Below are 24,322 nucleotides of genomic sequence, written 5' to 3' on the forward strand. Positions count from 1 at the left end.
GCTTAGCTATTGTGAATTGAGTTGTTATAAACATTGATGTGGCCGTGTCACTACAGTATACTGATTCTAAGTCCTTTGGGTATATACTGAGGAGTGGGCATAACTGAATCAAATGGTGGTTCCACTCCAAGTTTTCTGAGAAACTTCCATGCTGCTTTCCAGAGTGGTTATACCAATTTGCAGCCCCACCAGCAATGTATGAGTGAACCATTTTCTCCACATCTTCACCAACATTTATTGATATTTATATTCTTTTTTTTAAAAAAAATATTTTTTAGTTGTTAATGAACACATTTCTTTCTTTATTTATTTTTATGTAGTGCTGAGGATTGAACCCAGTGCCTCACACATGTGAGGCAAGAGCTCTACCACTGAGCAACAGCCCCAGCCCCATGTGTTCTTGATAATTGCCATTCTGCTGAAAGTGAGATGCAATCTCAGTGTAGTTTTTATTTGCATTGCTCCAATTGCTAAAATGTCGAACATTTTTTTTCATATATTTGTTGAACATTTTATTTCTTCTTCTGTGAAGTGCCTGTTCAGTTCTTTGCCCATTTATTGATTGGGTTAGTTGTTTTATGGTGTTAAGCATTTTTGAATATCCTGAGACTAATGCTCTATCTGAGGTGAAGGTTGCAAAAATTTTCTCCCATTCAGTAGGCTCTTTGTTCATGTTCTTGATTGTTTTCTTTGCTGTGAAGAGGTTTTTAGTTTGATGCCATCCCATTTATTGATTCTTGATTTCACGTTTTGTACTTTAGGAGTCTTGTTGAGGAAGTCAATTCCTGAGCCAACATGATGGATATTTAGGCTTTCTTTTTCTTTTAGTAGGTGCAGGGCCTCTGGTCTAATGCCTAGGTCCTTGGCCCATTTTGAGTGGAGTTTTGTGCAGGATGAGAGAGAGACAGTAGTTCAATTTCATTCTACTACATATGGATTTCCAGTTTTCCCAGCATCATTTGTTGAAGAGGCTATCTTTTCTCCAGTGTACATTTAGGGCGCCTTTGTCTAGTATGAGATAACAGTATTTATGCGTTTTTGTTTCTGTGCCTTCTGTTCAGTTTCATTGATCTTCATATGTGCTTTGGTGCCAATACCATATTGTTTTTGTTTCTATAGCTTTGTTATTTAAGATCTGGAATTGGGATGCCTCCTGCCATACTTCTCTCGCTAGGGATTGCTTTGGCTATTCTGGGCCTTGTATTTTTCAAAATGAATTACAAAATTGTTTTTTTTTTCTATTTGTATGAAGAATGTCATTGGAATTTTTATAGGAATTGCATTAAATCTGTATACTGCTTTTGGTAATATGGCCATTTTGACAACATTAATTCTGCCTATCCAAGAACAGCTCATATATGTATTAAAATGAATGAGTTTTGGTAGCAAAGGGCCTGAAAAAGTGGATTAAATAAAGAGTCCATGAATTGATTAATTCTGAGTAACATAACTTGAACCATTGATTTTATTTATTTTCCTCCAAATTTATTGGGGTATAATTGACAAAATCTATATTCCTAAGGTGTACACTCTGATATATTTGATGTATAGATAGTGAAATGATTATCACAAGCTAATAACATATCCATCAGCTTGGATAGTTATCTTTTTGGTGGTGAGAATACTTACCATCTATTTTATCAATAAATTTTTAAGTACATAATATTTTATTGTTAGCTATAATCATCAGGACCAATTATTTTTAGGATTTTGACATTCTTACCTTTTTAATTCATACAAATTTAATTTTTATAAATTTCTTATGCATGCTTAAAAAATCATAGAGCCATTTTTAGACTATGGATTATGAGATATATTAGATGAAATGTATTTCCTACATTATTTCAACTCTTTATCCTAATTTTTTCATTTGAACTCACAGGAGTTAAAGGATGTGCTTCAATGTTTTCCATTCCTATTGTATTTAGGTGAATGTCTCCTTTTTAACAAAATGTAAGTACATTTATAATATGCTGCTTGTTTCATAGATGTTCAAGTTTCTGTCTTAATTGTGGATTATTAAGTTAATCTCTTTATCCTCCTTAATGCTCTTTTTACATGAATTCAGCTTTGTCTGCTATTAATATCACAACTTCTGTACTCTTTTAATTTTCATTTGCTTGGTAAAACTTAGCCATCATTTCACTCTGAATCTTTTTGAATCATTTTGTTTTAAATCTGACAGCACTTATTATATTCTAAAATTCCCAGAGTTACACAATTTATCATTAGTTGAATAGCAATTATTCATAAAAAACAAAGGTTCATTTTCACTCGAAACCTGAACATAAAATGTCCAACATTTGAGTTCTGAAATGTTAAATGTTAAAACATGTATGTCTCAGACTGCAGAAAATATTTTAGTTGGAATTAAGTTTTTGAACGTAGTTGAAAGTCTTTTTCTTTAATATTTGAGCTCATGGCATTTATATCTGTTGTCATAGTAAGTAAACATGCTTAGTTTTGCTGTTATTCTATTGTATTTTATTGTATGAGCACATATCTTTATTTATTTATTTTTATGTCCTTTGCTGTCTTCTTTGCTTTATGTGGTTTGTGTTTTTATTGATTAGTTTGTGCATATGAATATGTAATGAGTCACCACTGCTAATTTGGTGAGTTTATACTATTGGTTTTTCTAGGGGCTCTATTTTTTTCTTTAAATAATATATTTTATTCATCTTCGGCACATATCAGTTTAAGAAAAAAATTGGTCTTCCTCTTTGAAATGTACGAGAACTTGTGTATTTACTATTGTTCCATCCTTTATTGGCACATCTTGCAATGGTGTGTGTGAACTTTTATTCCAGTGGGTTAGCCACTTGTATATTTTAGGAAGAATGCTAGCATGGTAGATATGAGAAGTTAAAATTGGAGCTGGACAAGGAGACAAGTTAGGTGTTATTACTGAGAATAAATGAAGGTTACCAGAATTTTGAGAAGATAAGGACCGCAGAGACAATTTTGAAATGCAATTTTGATTTTACCTTTGCTACAGGACTTCATTCTTTGAAAATGAAAGTGGTTTTTCCATACATTCTACTTCCGTTTTGTGTCTTGCTCATGCCAACAGGTCACTCTCCTGTACAGTTAGATCTGAATCTTTCAAATATACCTTTGTTATATTCTAATTGGAGCATACTTGAGTGTACCTGTTTTCCTTTTGTTAGTGATATACCTCTCTGATTTGTGTCTCCTTGGAAATTTTCATCTGTGTTTATTTTGGAACCTTGTCATCTTCATACTCTGAAGCTCCCAGAGTGTCCAGGTCAGTGTGACCTACTTCCATGTGACTCCGTGTGTGTTTTCACTGTGGCTTCTTCTTTCTGTCTCACTGACCCCCAGCATCAAGTGGAATAAAGAGCTTCCCAGTTCTGCTTTGTCTGGGTACTCTGATAATTCGTTAGCTTTTTATTTCTTTGTTTATTTTGAGCAAGTCTCTTCCACTTTGTTGTGATACAGACAGACATTCAGCATCAAATTTTCATGTTAGAGTCTCCTCACAGTGGGGCTGTGTGAGATGTCTGTAGTCCAAGTGGCTCTTGGTTACTAATTCTGTTTTCCCTCATGGATTACTTTATGAGTATCATTTCAAAGGAACAGAGTGAGAAAGTGCCTTCTCCAGCTGCCTTTAGTCAGTGGAGTTACAAGGCTCCACATGCAAATCTTCTCCCCCCAGAACCTCCCAGTCTCCTCTGCCTTCCACCAATCACCGGAAAATTCTCATCAGGACTTGATGAGAATGTGATCCAGGGAATAGGTCTCTCCCTGGGCATCTGGAGTGGTAGTGTCTTTCCCATGGCAGAGCCACACAATAGTAAAATTATAACCAGTTTGTAGAAGACCTGAATAAGCTATTGTGCATAAAAGGACTTTATTAATATCTACACACTAGATCTCTATGTGTGAATGACAACTCTCGCATACACATGTTCTTGTGCCTCATTCTTCTCATGAGCATTAAGTAGCTGACTTGTTTACCAGGTGTTGGGCTATATGTTTTACACATCTTGCTTCCTACGATGCTAAAACAACCTATTGATGAATATTATTTGTTCCATTTTATAAATTTTATATTTAAAAATCTTCAGGAGATTAAGTCACTTTGTACATGTCCCATAGACCATTATATAGCTCAGAGTCACAACCAACGCATTCATTTTTCAATCCTATACATTCAAATCCCAAACACCCTGCCTCTTTAACATACCTTCCATGGTCCTTTAAAATATCTTCCAAAGTCTCGTTACCTTTATACCATTAATACTAGCTGCAGATGGTCATCATTACCCTAAGTACCTGTATGAAGACACAAAGGATGTGACTCTACTTTGTGTACAACCAGAGCTATGAAAAATTGTGCTCTGTATGTGTAATATGAATAATAATGATTTCTGTTGTCATATATAACAAAATTTAAAAAATAACAATGTTATAAGCATTAAAAAAATACTAGCTGCAGTATATGTAGAACCCAACTTGTCTGGTGTCCACCTGTTAATTAAAACTTTTTATTATATAACAAGAGACTTACGATTGATTCTGCTTGAGGAAAGAAGAGTAAAATCATCCTGTAAAACTTTGATCACAGGAGACTGCACATTTCATCCCATTTTTAAACTCTGTCTCAGTCCACGTGAATTCCATTTCATGTTTTCTAAGCTGCTGAGAATCTGGGCTTGGTTCCCTTATTTAAAACTTACATGCTTTGGGCTCAGCAGGAACACAGCTAGGGTTGTCTTGCTCAAAGAGCACAATTCTCTTTCTATCTCTTAAAGAATTTCAAATTCTACTGCTTCTCCCTGTGTAACTTGATTTCAAAGAACTCCAACTGAATGGCTTTAGGCATTAATAGAAAGAAACGAATAGAAAGCATGTGTGTCCATTAAAGAAACAACCCATTATGCTGTATTTACATCTTTTGGGGGACACTATGAATCTTCCCCCCCACTTAGGAATTTATGTCCTTGATCAGTTCTGCATACACAGATCACTCAGAGCAGATTCTAGTAGAAGACGAATGAATGCTGAGTTCTAGTTTTATATTCTCAAAATGGAGATAATTGTATATGAACTTCATAGGACAATTATGAGGCTTTGATAAAAGAATTTGTTGTGTGGAAAACATGCAGTATAATTGCAGTATAATAGCTAACCAATGGAAAATGTTCAAAAGTGTTACTACTCTGATTATAGGCAGGTTTAATATTCAGAACTTCAGATGGAACCTGAAAGTTCATTGTGGTCATCCTCTGGATGACAAACATCATCATTATCATCAAATTGCTGGATTTTTAATTATTTTTTTACTTTGCTCTATAAAGGCCAGTCTAAGTACTTGACATTCTAAGTATTGACATTCTGTACGACTTTTCCACCACGACAATGATTATCACATGCTTAGAGTTTAAAGTACAGAAATGTTATTAATATAGTTCAAAAAGCCAGAAGACTAACCCAGGTGTTATTGGGCAAAAAAAAAAAAAAAAAAATCAAGGTGTCTGAACGGCTGCATTTTTTGCTGGATGTTCTAAGAGATAATCTGCTTCCTGATAATTTAGGTTGTTAACAGAATTTGGTTCCTTGCCGTTGTAGGACTGAAGTCTCCATTTTTCTTGCTATGAATGGATGACTATCCTCAGCTTCAAGAGGTCACCCACATTCCTTGACTCATTGCCTCCTCCTTCAGTTCAGAAACTCACAAATGGGGGGGGCAGGCTTGAGTCTCTCTTTTGCTTTGGAACTGTGCTACCACTTCTTTATACGACTTTCCTGCTTTCTTTTACTTTGTTTGGCCCATGTGATTAGATCAAATCTACCCAAATAATCCAGGACGATAATCCCTATTTGAAAGGGTGAAATTTTGATTCCATTTATAGCACCTCTTTTTTTTTGCACGTATTTTCCAATATTTTCACAGGTTCTGGGAATTGGGACATGGACATTTTGTGGCAATGTGCCTATTACACATTTGCTGTCTCCTTGAATTCTCCTAGTGTCCCTGTTTCATGATCCCCATATTATAGGGGAGAAAAGAGAGACTTAGATTAAATAATTTTCCAAAGATCAAATTAATAGTGATCAAATTAAAAGCTAGGATTTGAATCTGATCAGTTATCTCCAGAACATGCCTAGTTTAGACCTCCATGATGTTGAGCTGTAAGATGAGCTCTCATGCTGGTGCCAGGAACCCCTTGTCTGTATTTATGTCCTGGAACAACTTTAAAGAAGAAAATGAACTGCGTGTATTTAGAAGCTTGGGAGATTTTACTTTCCACGGGAGGGTGGAGAACCAAACAAGTACCTTCAAGTCTGTCTCAAGAGATGTATGTTTCTGACCAAGTCTTATTGAGGCACGAACACCTTCTTGCAGCTGGTTTTACAACTTTTTCCTAATTTCACATCTTTTTCCCTTTTAACGTTTTTTTTGCTGGCAAATATTTCACGGGAAGTTGGAGGAAACATTATTAGGAACAATTACCTCAGCAAATAGATAGCATGACCATGTCTATGAATCATTTACTACTATTCTAGGCTGAGTGCCTTACCTCACTTGGTGACACTGTGAGGTCAGTACTATTAACAGCTGGATAGACAAGAAACTTCGATACCAATAAATAAACTTGCTGGGATTTGACAGTGTAGTATAAAACTTCTATCTTCTATGGCCCCTGTAATCTCATCTTCTCAGATGGAGATACTTGAATTTTTTCTGATCTTGAAAACTTTCACACTTTACCCCTAACTGAAACATCTGATATCATGCATCTCTGGATTGGGGCTGCTCTCCTATGTCCAGATAAATATCATTATAATAATAGAGCCTCTCTGGCACCTCAGCTAGGCAAAGAAGAAAACCATTTTAAAATGCGGAGTTTGGGGCCTCCTTTTTCTTTTATTAGGCACAAGATCTCTGTTCACAGTTCCTAAATCTTTGATCCACTCTGAGTTGACTTTCATGGAGGGTGAGAGATAGGAGTTTAATTTCATTTTGTTACACGTGCCTTTCTAATTTTCCCAGCACCACTTGCTGAATAGGCAATGTTTTTGGAGCCTTTGTCTAGTATGACATAACTATTTATGTGGGTTTGTCTCTGTGTCTTCTTTTCTATACATTGGTCTATGTGTCTGTATGGGGGCCAGTGCCATGCTGTTTTTGTTATTAGGCCATGTAGCATAGTTTAAGTTCTGGTATTGTGATGCCTCCTGCTTTACTCTCCTTGCTAAGGATTGCCTTGGCTATTTTGGGTCTTTTTTTTCCATATGAAGTTCATAATTGCTTTTTCTCGTTCTGTGAAAAATCCTATTGGTATATTAATAGGAATTGCATCAAATTCTGTATAAGGCTTTTGGTAGTATGGCCATTTTGACAATATTAATTCTGCCTATGGAGGAGCATGGGAAGTCTTTCCATCTTCTAAGATCTTCTTCAATTTCTTTCTTTAGTGTTCTATAGTTTTCTTTGTAGAGGTCTTTCACATCTTTTGTTAGATTGATTCCCAAATATTTTTTTTTTGAGGCTATAGCGAATGGGGTGGTTTTCCTAATTTTTCTTTCAGTAGATTCATCACTGATATATAGGAATGTGTTTGATTTATTGGTGTTGATTTTAAATCCTGCTACTTTGCTGAATTCATTTATGAATTCTAGAACCTAGGATCTGACTTCATTAATAAGAATCCTAAAGTGCAAGAAGTAAAATCAAAATCAATAAATGGGATGGTATCACACTAAAAAGCTTCTTCTCAGCAAAGAAAACAATCAATAATGTGAAGAAAGATCCTACAGAATGGGAGAAAATCTTTACCACATCTACTTCAGGATAGAGCATTAATCTCCAGGATATAAAAGACCTCAAAAAGGCGCCGGGCACCGGTCCCCCAGGGCTGGGCATCTGGGCCTGACGCCGGTCACGCTGTGGCGGGAGAGCGGGCACCCGGGCGTCCTAGTCCTGGAGACCCGGGAGAGATGGAAGTGGTGACGCCGGCGGCGGCCTAAGCGGCTGGGCCCGAAGAGCTAGATATGGATGTAATGAGGCCTTTGATAAATGAGCAGAATTCTGATGGGACATCAGATGAGGAGCATGAGCAAGAGCTACTGCCTGTTCAGAAGCATTACCAGCTTGAAGGTCAAGAGGGCATTTCATTTTTACAAAGTCTTATGCATCCTCTTAAAGGAAATATTGGAACTGGCCTTTTAGGACTTCCATTGGCAATAAAAAATGCAGGAATAGTGCTTGGATCAATCAGCCTTGTGTTTATAGGAATTATTTCTGTTCACTGTATGCACATATTGGTTTAAAAAGTCAACATTAGGTTATAGTGACACTGTGAGTTTCGCTATGGAAGTGAGTCCTTGGAGTTGTCTTCAGAAGCAAGCAACATGGGGACCGAGTATGGTTGACTTTTTTTTGGTGATAACACAGCTGGGATTCTGCAGTGTTTATATTGTCTTTTTAGCTGAAAATGTGAAAAAATGTTTTACATTTTGGTAAACATATGAGACCATAGGAAGTCCTATTAGCCCATCTCTGTCTCTAGAGGGCACCAAAGGACTCAAATGTTTACCTGAATCTTGCTCTAGGTTCATGAAGGATTCTCGGACAGTAAAGTATTTGTTTTGAATAGTACCAATTTGTCAAATCCATGTGAAAGAAGAAGTATTGACCTAAGGATATACATGCTTTGCTTTCTTCCATTTATAATTCTTTTGGTCTTCATTTGTGAGCTAAAGAATCTATTTGTACTTTAATTCCTTGCCAACATTTCCATGGCTGTCAGTCTTGTGGTAATTTACCAGCACATTGTTAGGAACATGCCAGATCCCCACAACCTTCCAATAGTGGCTGGTTGGGAAAAATACCCGCTTTTTTTTTTTTTTTTTTTTTGGTACTGCTGTATTTGCTTTCGAAGGCATAGGAGTGGTCCTTCCACTGGAAAACCAAATGAAAGACTCAAAAAGCTTCCCTCAAGCTCTGAATATTGGCATGGGGATCGTTACAACTTTGTATGTGACTTTGGCTACTTTAGGATATATGTGCTTTCGTAATGAAATCAAAGGCAGCATAACTTTGAATCTTCCCCAGGATGTATGGTTATATCAGTCAGTGAAAATTCTGTATTCCTTTGGCATCTTTGTGACATATTCAATTCAGTTCTATGTTCCAGCAGAAATCATTATCCCTGGAGTCACATCCAAATTTCATGCTAAATGGAAGCAAATTTGTGAATTTGATATAAGATCCTTCTTGGTTAGTATTACTTGTGCTGGAGAAATTCTTATTCCTCGTTTAGACATCGTAATTTCCTTTGTTGGAGCTGTGAGCAGCAGCATATTGGCCCTGATTCTACCACCTTTGGTTGAAATTCTTACATTTTCTAAGGAACATTACAATATACGGATGATCCTGAAAAATATTTCTATAGCATTCACTGGAGTTGTTGGCTTCTTATTAGGTACATATGTAACTGTTGAAGAAATTATTTATCCAACTGCTAGAGATGTAGCTGGTACTCCACAAAATCCCTCTCTGAATTTGAATTCAACATGCTTAGCATCTGGTTTGAAATAATAGAAGCAGAGTTCAGATTCTTATATTTTGTCTCAGTTTTGAAAGCAATTAAAATAAGAACAGTAAAATACACATCACCATATACTCAAAAATAGATCGTCCTCTCCCCATTTTTGGCACAGTGTTAATATTTTGGCAGAAAACTACAATACTTTACCAGTAATGGTGAACTATGACATGCTTTAAATAATATAATAATGTTTAAATTACTTTGGACAATTGAAAAAATTAAAATATAAAAAAAATTAAAGAATAAAAATATTTCTAAATTATTTATAATTTCTGTAAGAAACACTTTAATCAAGATTTCTCTTACCCCCATGCTACCTTTTTGCCACCAAGTTGAGGAGATATAGGACTTCAACAGTTTGCGAATTAAATCAGGACATACATAACAAAAGTCTCTCTCTAGACCATCCCAGTAAATATCAGAGTAAGCTTTTTGTATAACTTAAGAAAATCTGGATTGTTTTTATTAGGTATTTAGCCAAATGCTTACTTATGCTTAGCCCATCCATTGGGAAATACACTTTCCATGATATAAGCATCAGAAAATCCCTCAAACAGAATTATTTTTACACTGTACTGTATAGTAGGTGATCTTCATATCAGACAGGAGGTACTTAGCAAGATTCTGATTTAGTGTTTCAGTCAGATTTGGAAGGGACTTTAAAGGTTACCCAGTACAACTCCTTGTAAGTTGTAAGTGAAGACTCAGAAAAGTTAAGCAACTTGGTCAAGGCCGCTAGTGCTTGAGAAAAAGAGAACCTGATTTCTTGACTACCAGGCCAGGGATTTTATTTTTCACATCACACCCAAGAATAAATTATCTTCAGTTTAATTTTATTGTTGAGTCTATTTAATTATATTTTTATATTTTGAAAGTGTATATATGATCTTTGAATAGTATACATCACCTGAACAGAAAACCAGGAAACTAAGAACCGAGCACTGTGGCTTCATACCTCAGCAAGGGAAAGAAGCAATTGTTTTTTAATACAGAATTGAGATCATTGCTGCTATGACATGGTGGGCTAGAATGGGCCATGCTGCAGTGTTTGTGGCTGGAGCTCTCCTTATGTTCCTTCTCTTCCCTCAGTTTCATAGGCACTATCTTCCTTAATAGCAGAAAATAGATACTGACAAAATATAGGACTTGTGGATTTTTTCAACCTTATGGCTTTCCTTCTTCCAGTCTTTCATTGATCTGAACGGGCAGAATAAAAGAACCATAAAATGAATGGATAGGGGGCTGGGGCTGTAGAGAGCTCGCCTAGCATGTGTGAGGTGCTGGGTTCGATCCTCAGCACCACATAAAAATAAATAAATAAATAAAGAAGTATTGTGTCCAACTATAAAAACTAAAAAAAAATATTTTTAAAAAATGCATGGATAGGAAAAATTCAAACAATAATAATCTGTTAATTAATATTGAGACAGTCCAGGTATCTTCCGGAGAAATATCTTCTATTCTTCCAAATTCTTCAAGCACACTTAATAACCAGAACAAATAATCTCATTTGATTGGGAAGATGAAAATTATTAAGTTTAAAGCATAAGGAAAAGAATTTCTTCTGACTTAAAAAAAGAATTCAAACTTTAAAACATGGAACATTTTAATTGGCCTGGTGGTAGTCTAATGGATAATGCTGCAAGATTCCATTAAACTCACTGTAGAGAATATATTCTCTATTTTTGTATATAAATGTTTACATAGGTATTATTTGCTTATGTCATTCACTGATCATCAATATGATCCTAAAAATATATCAGAAGCTTTATTTTGCTACAGATTCATAAGAATCAAAACTTCTTAAAAACATTTACATTAAATATTGCCAATAATAGTTTTTGTAATACTTTTGTATTAAATATGTTACATTGAGTCTTTATTCATACTAAGAGAATATGGAAAAGGAAAAGTAATCTTCATTGAAACTAATGTTATATAATCTTCAATCTAAGAATAAATTAGATGTTTTAAAAATTTATAAGTTGTAAAATTATTAAAAAACCATTGCTTAATGGAAAATAGCATTAGTTTTTTGTCAGCTGTCTTCACAATGTATTTATAGTCTGTGTGAAATTTTATTTTTGTACTTTCACCTATTTATTTCCTTATGGAATTAATAAAATATAATGAAATGTTGAATAGTTGATCATAAAAATAAATTTTACATTTAGCATCAACACATCTTGAGCATATTGTCAACTAGGCTTTCATATGCAGTAGTAATGCTGACTCAAGATCCAATTTGAAAATCACTAAATTATCAAGATTCTACAAGAAAAACTTGAAATTTAGAAAGGAAGAAGGGCTAAAGGGGGAGAAAATGGTTTTAATTTTTAAGATACACTAAATGCAATGTTTCAGTGCACTCTTTTTTAAGCGTATTTGATAATAATATTACTACATAATTATTACAGATTTTATGCCAGTTTTTTTTGAAAGTGGGGTACAAGCATTATGTGAAGTTTTTTTTTAAGCATTGTGTTGGTATTACTTAAAAATCATTCCTTACTAAGCTGTCTTTGGTGGAAGTTTAGGATGCACAGAATGCTCATGAATATGCATTAGTTCAGTGTCAATGATTCTGCAGTGAAATACATATTTATCATTGGAAATATTTTTCTGAAATTTAGTTTTTATGAGTCATAACATTTTCTAAAGATTCTTGGAGAAAATACTTTGATTGTATCAGCTGTTGGTTTTACTTTGGGAGCTGGGAGAATTGAGAGTGATTGTACCTGTGGAATTTTGTGTCTACTGTTTTTTGGTCCATCATGATATGGTTGAAATGACAGCATCAATCTACTACACAGTGAAAATTTTTTTCTGAAAGTTGTCTTGTCTGAGAGTCATCTCTGCTGAATGGATGGGGCAGAGAAGAAAACCTTTATTTACCTCTGGTGAAGCTCTGTTTTTACCAAGTTATCTCTGCTCCCTTACACCTAGAGTTTTATTAGGATCAGAGTCAACTTGTTGTTAAAGCGCTGCTTTCCAAACATTTTGTCAGAGGAAATTTATCCCTCATGGCCAGATTTCTTTACAATTAGTAAGAGTTTTTGTTGGTTGAAGATTACTTTAGATGGTGTTACCAAATGAAAATAAGTGTTGTATTAGCAAATGCCACATTACATTTTAATTCTGTCCTTAATTCTTCTTTATTAAAATGATCTCTGCCTCTTGTGTAGAAAATGCACTTAAATTTTTACAAGAGGATTATACACTGCATGTGCTATAAATTTTCTAATGGGATTTGATTTCCCTGAATATTTGCTTAATAGTTACATAGAAGCTGTTTAACTTCAAAGTACTATAAAATATTAAAGTTCTATATTATGCCATTTCTAGTGCTGAAAAAACACAGATCTTGCTGTAACTTACCTGTCTATTTCTTCACCACAGATGTCAATGCAGCATCTGAGTAATGCATTTGTTGACAACAGGTACCCAAATTCCATTTCTTTATCTCTTATTTTTCATTTAAAATGGAGAAGATACAGAGTAGAGTTGATGTATATATTAAATAAAATTATTTAAATAGTACTAGTATTTCAATGAATGTTGAGACATAAGATAATTTGCTATAAAAATAAACATTAATTTCAAAAAGTTGATTTATTTTGGTTTTTTGGCTCCCTCTTCATACTATAATTTGAGAAGCTGATCTAAAAGATTGGATACTTCTTAAATTACAGACTGTAATAGTTAATACTTTATAGAATTATGGTTAGTCTAATACATACCACTAGCATTTACTTCTAGGTCTCATATCATTCTGAAACTGGTTGGTTTTTGGCCTAGGAGATCAGAATATCTGCTTAAGAAATGAATAGACATGGTATTTGTTGTCCTCTCATAAGTGAAATGATGGATCACTCAGATTCTTTAAAGTTTATGTTAAAATAGGCTAATTCCTGCTGGAATGTGTGCACCCACATGTACAAACACACACCAGTAACTTACATGAACTAGATAAAAATATAATCTACGATTTAAATTGGATCCTGAAAGATGATATATTGGAAATATCACTCTAAAAAATTGTGCATTTGAGTTTTCTAGGCAACAAATAGGAAAAGACATGCTTATGACCTAAATAAATCAAGCTGTGGATTTTTGTTTTTCAAAAGGATTTTGTTAGTTTTAGAACTGAATATCATTGTGCTCGAGTCAATTGTTTTATTTTTCTTTGTAAAAGAATATGAAAAAGTCTGTCTTAAAGTACTGCAATGCTTCTGAATTTTCAATAAAACATAATTATTTTGCTTTCAAAAAAAAAATAAAAGACCTCAAAAGAACTTAGCACCAAAAAAACAATAACCCAGCCAATAAATGGGCCAAGGAACTGAATAGACACTACACAGAAGAAGAAATACAATCAATCAACAAATACATGAAAAAATGTTTAACATCTTTAGTGATTAGAGAAATGCAAATCAAAACTATTCTAATATTTTATCTCACCCCAGTCAGAATGGCAATCATCAAGAATACAAACAACAATAAATGTTGATGAGGACGTGGGGAAAGAGGTTCACTCACACATTGCTGGTGGGAATGCAAATTGTTACAACCATAAGGAAAGCAGTATTGACATTCCTCAAAAACTTGGAATGGAACCACCCTTTGACTCAGCTATCCTACTCCTCAGTTTATACCCGAAGAACTTAAAATCAGCATATTACAGGGATATAGTCACATCAATGTTCATAGCAGCTAAATTCACAACAGCTAAATTCTGGAACAAATCTAGATGCTCTTCAGCAGATGAATGAATAAATAAAATGATATATGCATATATATATGATGGAATATTACTCAGCATTAAAGAAGAATGAAATTAGGACATTTGCTGGTAAATGAATGGAGCTGGTGAATATCATGATAAGAAAAATAAGCCAATCCCCCCAAAACAAAGGCCAAACATTTTTCTCTGCCATGCAGATGCTAATTCACAGTAAGAGGGGGGCAGGGAAGAATAGAGTTACTTTATGTAGAGGGGAGGGTGTATGGGGTTAGGAAGGTCAGTAGAATCAATTAGGCATTATTACCCTGTGTGCATATATAACCATACAACTGTGGGATTCCACACCATGTACGACCAGAAGAATTAAGAATTATACTCCATCCATGTATGCTTTACCAAAATGCATTCTATTCTCATGAATTACTAATTTTACAACAAATAAGAAAAGGAAAAATGGGGTTGGATTCCATTTTGTATACATGTACCAAAATATCATTTAACAATCCAGAAATATGTACAAGAACTCTGCATACATTAAAAAATAAAAATATAAGCGGGGGGGGGAACAAGAAAACATAGAGAGTTTTCAAGTTGTCACCCAGTTGTTCTCTTTCACTCATACGTAAGCACAGAGTAGAAGAATTTTGTATTGTTTATTCTTTAATAGATTAGATTACAGACTCCTGAAGTTTAAGTAAGGAGCCTAGAGCTTTCTCAAAATTACAATTAAATCCTTATTATAAGTTCCTTTTTTAAAAAATATTTATTTAGTTGAAAATAGAATTTTATTTTATTTATTTTTATGTAGTGCTGAGAATCAAACCCAAGGCCTCGCACAAGCTAGGCAAGCGCTCTACCACTGAGCCCCAGCCTAAGTCCTTATTATAAGTTCCATGCATGGAGTGTGTGTGTGTGTGTGTGTGTGTGTGTGTGTGTGTGTGTGTAATTTCCTTATATTTGTATAGATCTTTGTTGTTTTCAACATATTTTTACATGTTCTTATTCCATTCTCAAAAACATCTTGTGAAGTAAGATAGGAAAAAAAATCCTTATAATGATAAGATGGTGGTGGTGGTGATGATGAAGAATGTTTACCATATGCTAAAGCCAAATGCTCCACTTCTTTTGTCTTGCTTAGTTCTTTCAACATCTGCTAGCGTAGATACTCCTGTTATTCCCATTTTAGAGACAAAGCTAATTGAATTCTTCAAGGTAGCCAAGCTTGTAAGGATGTATTTTCTTCTCAGGCAATTTAATTCGCAGAACTACATCCTAAACTAAAACTTGATAGCATTATTTCCAATCTGTAGCTGAACCAATTAAGACCCAGAGTGAATTAAGTAGGGTTGCTTAAGATTTCCCAGCTATCAGTTCTAGAACTTGGTCCAAGTTTCCTACCTTCTATTTGGAGGTAGTAACTATATAGCAGAATTATATGGAATCAGGGAGACTTCCATTCAAATGATGCTCCATTGGGCACTGAATGTATGACCTTGGATACATCATCTAATTTTTAATTCACTCAGCTCAAGCAGTGGAAGTTATCATACCTACTTCCTTATGTTGTCAGCAGAATGGAGATTTTATATATATATGATGTCTGGCCTGCAGCAAGTAAACATAAAATAGTTATTTGTCAATAACCAGTTCTTCTACTGTCTCTCTAAGTGAGGGTCCAGATCTAGAGGGTCTTAGGTGTGGTGAAATCGCAGTTGATTGGGGAAAGCTGTCATAGAAGCCCTCAATCATTTTTAAATATGAGCCACAGGTTGTTGGCAGACACCACCTGATAAGTCAGTGCCAGCTTAGGAGAAGGCTCAGAGATGGGTCCTGGATCTGAGAAATGCAGTAAGGTTCTGGTGAACTTGGCACATGTCAAACAATCATATCTTGAGGGTTGGAGGTTTAATAATCTTCATGCTTTCTCCTTAGCAGAGCTGCTGGTGAGCATGATTTCTTATTATTTCTTCTACTAAGTACAGGTTCCTTCCTGAAAGATGAGATTCCAAAGGTAGTTCTGGAAAGCTGAGCAGAATATGGTGCAAAAAAAATGGGTGAATGCTGAAGGTTGTTCTCTATGTGAAGTTGTTCTCTGTGTGGAGTAGACTACTGAAATACACAATTGGTGGGTAATTTTTCAAGGTTGGTCCCCTGAGTAAACATTGGCGTGCCCCAGAAAGAGTTCTGTTTCAGAATGATTTATGGTCCATGGGGCTGTAGCATGATCTGAGTTACCTTTGGAAGGAGGAGCAGCTATCAGATGCATTTAGAGGATAAAAATAGGCAGATGAGCATAAATGCAGAAATGTCCTAGGTTTCTCTCTGTCTTCCAAGGAGATTTTCAGGGGCACACTTTGGGAAGCACTACTTTCTGATGCCTACTGGCACTGAAGGTTGAAGTGTAGAAATTTGTGAATTGTCTGCTTCCTGGTGAGGTTTCTGTATGCCACCCCCCCACCCGCTCTGCCACCCTGCCACCCAGCCACAAAACTAGAAGGAATCTCAGAAATGAATGGTGATATCTAGCTTTCACAATGGACTTGATGTAATCCCCAACTGTACAGGTATTTTAGGCATCTCGGGCAGAAGAAACGATCAAGTCAAGCATACCCAACATTTTCTGCAGCAAAGTGATTTCCAAAAATCCATTCTGAGGGGGAATAGAGTTCTGATATTAAAGTAGGCCTATATATAAAGTCGAGAATCAAGCAAATCTACATTATCTCTAAATCCTACTTCTGTCACTTAAATAGCTATGAATCTGTGGGAAAGTTATAATATTCCTCTACACCTCCACTTCCATATCTGTAAAATGGAAATGGTAGTAATACCTATGATATAGGTTTGTTTTAAAGATTAAATTAGAAATCCACATATAGTCCTTAACAGTTTCTAGTCTTCAGTACGTACTCACTGTTACCTTTTGTATGATTATTCTAGCCCTCCTGTCCAGATTCTATTGATCCATTAAGGTCGGGAAGTTAGAGTGGGACCACTTTTCTCTATCTTTCTTGTAGGTCAGTATTTATAAAAGGTCAACCTTCACTCCAGAAGGCAGATCTTCAGCTAGGCCTAGCCAAGACAATTCCCAGAGCTATGAGCAGAAAGAGACAGTCTTAACTGTTGACAAGCCCCTTAGGTATCTTCTGGCCCTGTCACCAGAGACAGGAGGCTCAGAGAAAACCATAGGCAACAGCTCTCACTTCCAGCCCGCTGCCAAGGCAGGCAGAAAACAGGATCTCAAGTCAGCCAGTCTGCAGGTGCAAAAGCCACTGGAGATGGGAGATGGCTCCAAAGCTTCCTGGCACAGCTGTTGAAAATGAAGGTCAGCCAAATTCATGAGGCATCACCTCGATTGCACTGGAAGAGAAATAAGGGGAAAGTGGATTAAGAGAAGTTAATGTTGGACGTGGCTCTTCAAGGTGGTCAGCTAGAGTGTTTTCATTATAGGATTGGGCTATGCTGTTACATTGGGGCACCTTGAGAACCAGAGTGGGAAATGAACTGTCCCGTTCCAGTTCCACAGAGATGGCAGTGCAGAGTCAGCTTTTGGTCTGGGTCTCTGAACTCTAGTTTTTCCTTTACACAATTATAGCCACTGCCTGTTGGCAATTTAAAGGATCAAAACAATGCAAGAATTTAGTGTACTGAGTTTCTTAATAGTGAGTTTTTGAAAAACAATATGAAGCCATAGCACATAAGTGAATGGTTTTCTATATGATCTTCTAAATCTCCTAAGAAGGTAAGATTAAAGTGGCCCAAATCTAAATGTTTCATAGCTTGGGGATGTGTTTTTTTTTTTTTTTGAAACAAATGAGGGAACAGATACAACACCTTTTCTAATAGTTGGGCTTTGTGTGACTTGTAACACATTTTTTAAAACTCTTTTTATACCAAGGAAAAATATGTTTTTCTTTATATGTAAAGGTGGTAATAATAATGGATTTGATAAATGCACAGTACCATTATTTCACTGACTCTATTGTAACCAAGAATGAACATTTGCAAGAAAGCAAATCTAGGTTGATAGTGCATCCCTGGTCCAATAAATAAATAAAAAAGCTAAGCAAAGTGTGTCTGGATGGGGGTGGAATGCTTAATCTTAGATTCATCAGCATCACATTTAAGAGCTGAACTCTGAGTATTCTCCTGAAATGTTGCAGTTAAACATCTACCTATCCCATCATGCAATGCTGACTCCCTAGATTCGTTAAACAGATATTGTACCTACTGCAGCCAATGAAAGATCAAATTGCTGAAAACAGCCAGGCAAACAAACATACTGTTTTGTATTCTACATTAAAAACACATCAGAGAGCAGGTAAACAATTTCCAACTTACTTGAATACAAGGGAATTATAACATGACATTTATACCATCTTTCTTTTAAACTTATCTAAATGGCTTAATAGTGTTTGAGGGGAATTAGTATATGCCCAACAGAGCATCAACTCCTATAGAAATATAAGGCTTTACCTACATGTAAACTACAATTGTAATTTGGATCTTTTCCAGTTGAAACATTTTTTTAAAAGTATAAAGAGGTGGGATTAGTTTTAATAATATATTCAGTCATCTATTTTAGCTATACCATTCTATTCAAACTATTATTATTTTAACATATAATCAACATAGAAGTAGTCATGGTGATATTTTACATTATTTTTATGCTAAGACTTCAAAATCTGGTGTGATTTTTATACTTACCAAGGGTCAGTGGGACTGGCGACGTTTCAGTGCTAAATAGCTGTGTGTGGCTGGTGTTAGATTGCGTGACTCAAGAGGCAGCCTGCAGACCAGCTCCTCCTCAGTGGGGATTCCAGAGCTTGCTACAACTGCCTAGGACGGATGCTCAGAAACATTTGGTTTCCTTAGTCGATACTCTTAAGGCAAACAACTCAATACCTACTAAGCACAAACAAAAGTAAATATTTGGTAATAGATTTTTCTCAGGACTCAAGGAATTCATTTACTCAGCTATCTGGGGGTGAGTGTGTTTTAATCAGCTTTTTTTTTTTTTTTTTTTTTTTTTTTTGCTGCTGTGACCTAAAGACCTCACAAGAACAATTTTAGATGAGGAAAAGTTTATTTGGGGGCTCACAGTTTCAGAAGTCTCAGTCCATAAACAACTGGTCCATTCCTAGGGGCACAAAGAGAGGCAGAACATCAAGGCAGAAGTGTGTGACTGAGGAAAACAGCTGGGAACATGGTACCCAGGAAGGGAAGCCCCTGCAGTTTTTGTGCTGCATTTTTGAAACTTTAAATGCCTGCCTTCCAGTCTTAAAATAAATAGTTCTTCCTCAGATAATGTAACTTCAGGGACATTTATATTTAAGTAAGAGTGTCTGACATGAAGATGATGCCATTAGTACTTTACAGGCACTTGATTCTCCCAGGACCTCAAGCAGCAGACACATCACGTTTTCAGTCGTCATATGAAGAACTTATGACATAAGGTCAGTACACACCTTGTCCAGGGTGGCACTGCAGATCCGGGGCTTGATTTAGTTCTGTCTTTCTGACTCCAGAATGAAATCCTTTTGCTGTTTCATGTCCCTCTTTACTTGTTCTGTATCCAGAACCATCAGTTATATATTCCTATATCTGTGGTTTGTTGAGAATCCCTATAAGATTGTAAGCTCCTTGAGAGTTTGGCACTTTGTCTTTATCTTCTGTATTGTCCCAGATAATGCTCACAGAGGGCTCATTTAACACTGGGACAGTTCTCAGATCCTGATCAGATGATGAGCCAGTCTTTCTGTGATACTAAGAGAAATGCTTGTTTGTATCTCCAACGTTATTATTACCAACATCATTTCTGTGCCGTAAGCAGACGCTTTTTATACCCTAAGCCACATGCCCTCCATCTACCACTGATTTCAGCTGCCTTTGTGCTGGACAGTTACCAGGCAAGATGGCTGCCTCCCATCTTCTGTGCCTTCCACTTGTCTGTACTTTTGCTTCAAGGCTTTTCCTATAGCCTCTGAAACTGCCGAAGGCTACCTTTGGGCAGCATAGAACTGTGGGGGAGTTAATGCCCTGGGGAAAACTTCAGCCAATGGACAAAGGAAGAAATGTCTAGGCCTCTTGACCTTCAGAAGGAAATTCTTGGGTACACTCTACCCAGTCCCTTGAGAATTGACCCCCAACTGAATTGAGCACCACACCCATTACCAGCACCTGCTGCTGATTTTTCTTCGAATTTTTCTGCTTTTCTCCTCTCCCCCATTCCCTAACTGATGCTTCCTAAGAGTCTCTTCAAAATCAACTCCTTGCACCCAAGTCCTTTGTCTCTGTTTGTGTGTATTTATTTATTTGAGGGTTAGGGTAAGTGAAAAACTAAATAAGATACATGCTTGTTTTCTGATGGTCTCATGCCAAAACCCACATGATCTCACTTAAGGTGAATAATTTATGTGTTTGGAGTAATTAGAGACATTATCTCATAGGAAATAGAGCTTTGAAGGTCTCGGATAGATAGCGGTAAGGTGAGTGGAGAGAGTTTCATTTCAGAATCACTCTTTCCAAGCGTATAACCAGTTATACTGATGAAAAAATTATAAGGCTTAGAAAGGATGCTAAAATGAGTCAATTTGCTGCAAACTAAGATGACCACATATTCACTTTACCTCCATTGTTACTTGCATTATTGATTTTGGTGTAAAACAAGGCTAACCTCTAGTGCATTCCTAAGTCTGTGGTCCATAGAACTTGTCAGTCAATACATTTTTATGACTCTTTCCCCTTGAGTCACTGTCTGGGATTTATTTATAAAAAGATCTCAAATATGATATTCATAATCACCGAGCAGTCACCTTACCAAAAAAAAAAAAAATTGAGAAAAGAACATGGCAGATGGTGTCATGAAAATCAGACTAAAGAATACCCCCCGTAATGATGAGAATGGTGGCAGTGAAGTCCTAGCATATAGATGGATGGCAGAAGGATTACCTGGTGTTTCTGGGCTCATCATAACCAATATATCAATTGTTTGAAAACTTTTGAATTAGGAGGATCAGCAGGATTTGTGACTGAGTCACGAAGATAAGACCTTTCACCTTAAGTAAATGAGGACAAACTAACCATCAGTAGCAAGAGCTGCATTTATTTCAGAGTCCAGTGCAAATAGCATGAATCTAATGAACAAGGGCAAGGGTCTAATCCCTGTGTGGGCCAAATCAGGCTGCCTGGTTCTTCCTCCCTAGCAGCGCTCGCTCTCGCTCTCTCTCTCTCGCTCGCTCTCTCTCGCTCTCTCTCTCTCTCTCTCTCTCTCTCTCACACACACACACACACACACACACACACACACACACACACACAGATCTAATTGATTATGCCACAAACTACAATTTAAATCTGACCTTGGTGCTTGCCTGATGAAAACCTTTTGCTGGTTTTCCACTCTATTTAGCATAAAGCCTGATCCAGAACAGGTTGGCCCCTGCCTCTGATTTCTACTTTGAGGGACTGTTTCCTTGGCTCCTTGATTCAGCCAAATTGCCATCTGACTCATGCAGGATATTGAAGAGCATTTTCACGCCTTGCCACTTGCCACTCTGAAATACTGGACCGAGCCTGTTTTCCTGGGTTTGTAAATGGCTGCCTCCTCTATGTCTCAGCTTAAATATCATCTCCAAGAGGCATCCTATCCCCATTCCCCTTCTCTCCTCCCAGCCTTGTCTGTCACAGCCTTCTGCTTATCCCCTTTGTCACTTAGAACAAGTCTTATTTAGCTTATTTATTTGTTTGCCTGTTCATTGCCTATTTTTCCTATGAAGAAAATATTTGTTCTTCAAGAGTCGATATGGTGCCTGACCTCTAATAGATACTCCATAATCATTTGTTGATTGTAAAATTCACACTCCAGAGTGATAGGCTAGTACCATCTTTTGTACATAGGATGGAGTTGAAATAATTTACAAATTTTTTTAAGACTTCAAATCTAAGCTTTTCAAGCATTGGTGGGTGATTCTTGGGTTGGTCCTAGCTGGAAAACTACTAATCATGTTTGGAACCTCTCATGTTTGCAATTTGTTTTGACATACTGTACATAGGTCTGATATTGGTTAGAAGTATCTTGACATCCATTGATAGCCCTCCAGCTATCGAGTAGAGTTCTTGTATTTCCATTAGTACAGTGCTCATTGATATACTGGAGTGAAGAGATGAGAGGATAATTTGAAACTTGCATGTCCCATCTTGCTTAGTTTTGAAATATATTACAATTTCTTGAGTTCTTTGTGACTATGAGGTTTACTGTTTCAAATTGATTTTGCCAGGGTAATGTTCTAGCAGTTTGAGGGCACCTGACAAATACTTTAAAAAAACCATGGTACTCCAGCAGCTTATGGAGAGGTCTGTGTGGTGAGGTGGAGGCCCCCTGCCATCCTCCATGCATGTGAGCCATCTTGGAAATGGAACCTCTAACCCCAATCAACGCTGCGGATGACCAATGCTCCAGCCAGCTCAGCTGCTTCTAGATCTCTACTTCACACAACTATGAGATAATAATCATGCAGTAATTTAAGCTGCTTTGACCTAACTTTTATATTACAATAAGTAATAAATACACATAGGTATCAAAGCAATGATGTAAGCAAAACCTCATCAGTCAAGCAGGCATTTGTGTTAATTCCACTGTCTTTATTATTCTTTATCTAGCCCCCTCCATTGGTAGCTTATTGACCTTGTTCTATTCTAAAAATGGTAATATAGTGTCACGTTCCCCTCCACCCAGTGTTTTCCCCAGTCTGCTTTTAGTCTCTGTTGAGGGTTACGCTTTTGATATTCAGAAATGTGTTCATTTGCAGGTGAAATAGTAAGTGCATCTCTTTCTTTCAGAATTTTCCAAAAATAAAATAAATAAATAAACAAAAAATTCCAGTTTACCTTTCTAAAGCTTGTAGTACATACTCAGTTTTTGAATGGCTTTATTTTTGCATATTTAAATCTTTTAAGGTAATTTATTCTGGTGTAAAGCTACTCTTGTGTCAAGTATAAATTTCTCCCCACCTCATTGTGGTATGGTTTAGTGTTTCTCTTACATGGTGTTCTGCATGCATTGTAGAATTTAAAGGACTGATAAAGTCAAAATAGATTTTATACCCTTGCTCCCTTTATTTACTTGGCCTTACACGTTGTCAAAGAAAAGTTACATGGGTCTACTCTGTATTAAGTCATGGTATTGCTGTCTGATATGTTATTTCTATAAATTCCTTGCCACTTAAGTTTTAGATGGTTATTTTTTTTTTAGTTTCTTATAAGTAAAAAAGTCCAAGGTCTACAACTTCATATATCTTGTTCAAAACCTTAATCCACTTTCTGGCTTAAAGAATTTCACCTTGACCTTCTGCCTTCCTTTGGGTTTGGGTCTCATCTAGCAGTCTGAACCTGCAGAAAAGTCCACAGTCAATTTTCTTTTAATTAATATCCTTACTGGAGCTGACATTCTCTCACACTCATTTATGAGTCATTATTGCCTTCCCCAAAAGTGTTCTTAAGAAAGTCGAAAAGACCCATCAATTCTCTTGTTAACTTTCTTTAACTTTCATGCAAGTTCAAAGTAAAATATTCATTTTGTGGAAGAAATTTTAGCTGTGACAAAGTCATCTTGTAATTTCTGTAATTGCGACTTGACCTATGACTCTGGGTTTTGAATGGTTTCCAAGCAGCTACACTTGAGCACAAGCTGATAAAGGCTGTTCTGTGTTTTCACCTGAACTGCGTCATGCTGGGCTGACATCCCTTGGTGCTTCTGCAGTAGGTATCACTGGCAAATCATGCTGTCTGGTTTTTATTTCGCCTAAAGGCAAGCCCTTTTTTATGCATGGTAAACCTATATCTTTGTTTTTTTTTTTCTGCTGAAACATTTCTACTTGAAAAAAGTCACTAGTGCTTTTAAAAACCATTCCCTCTTTATTATGAGAGTACCCTTGTCATTCAACCGTACCAGTGAATGTTTCGGTACTGTCTTTGTGTTAGGGGCAGAGTTCTTTCA

The 24,322-nt window shown here is 36.2% G+C and overlaps 1 pseudogene; it reads left to right on the forward strand.

Moving 5' to 3' along the window:
* Positions 1-7,968: 7,968 nt before the first annotated feature.
* LOC143640956 (neutral amino acid uniporter 4-like) lies at positions 7,969-9,571 on the forward strand (annotated as a pseudogene).
* Positions 9,572-24,322: the final 14,751 nt, after the last annotated feature.

The sequence above is a fragment of the Callospermophilus lateralis genome, unplaced genomic scaffold, assembly GCF_048772815.1.
Source record: "Callospermophilus lateralis isolate mCalLat2 unplaced genomic scaffold, mCalLat2.hap1 Scaffold_79, whole genome shotgun sequence".
Classification (NCBI taxonomy): domain Eukaryota; kingdom Metazoa; phylum Chordata; class Mammalia; order Rodentia; family Sciuridae; genus Callospermophilus; species Callospermophilus lateralis.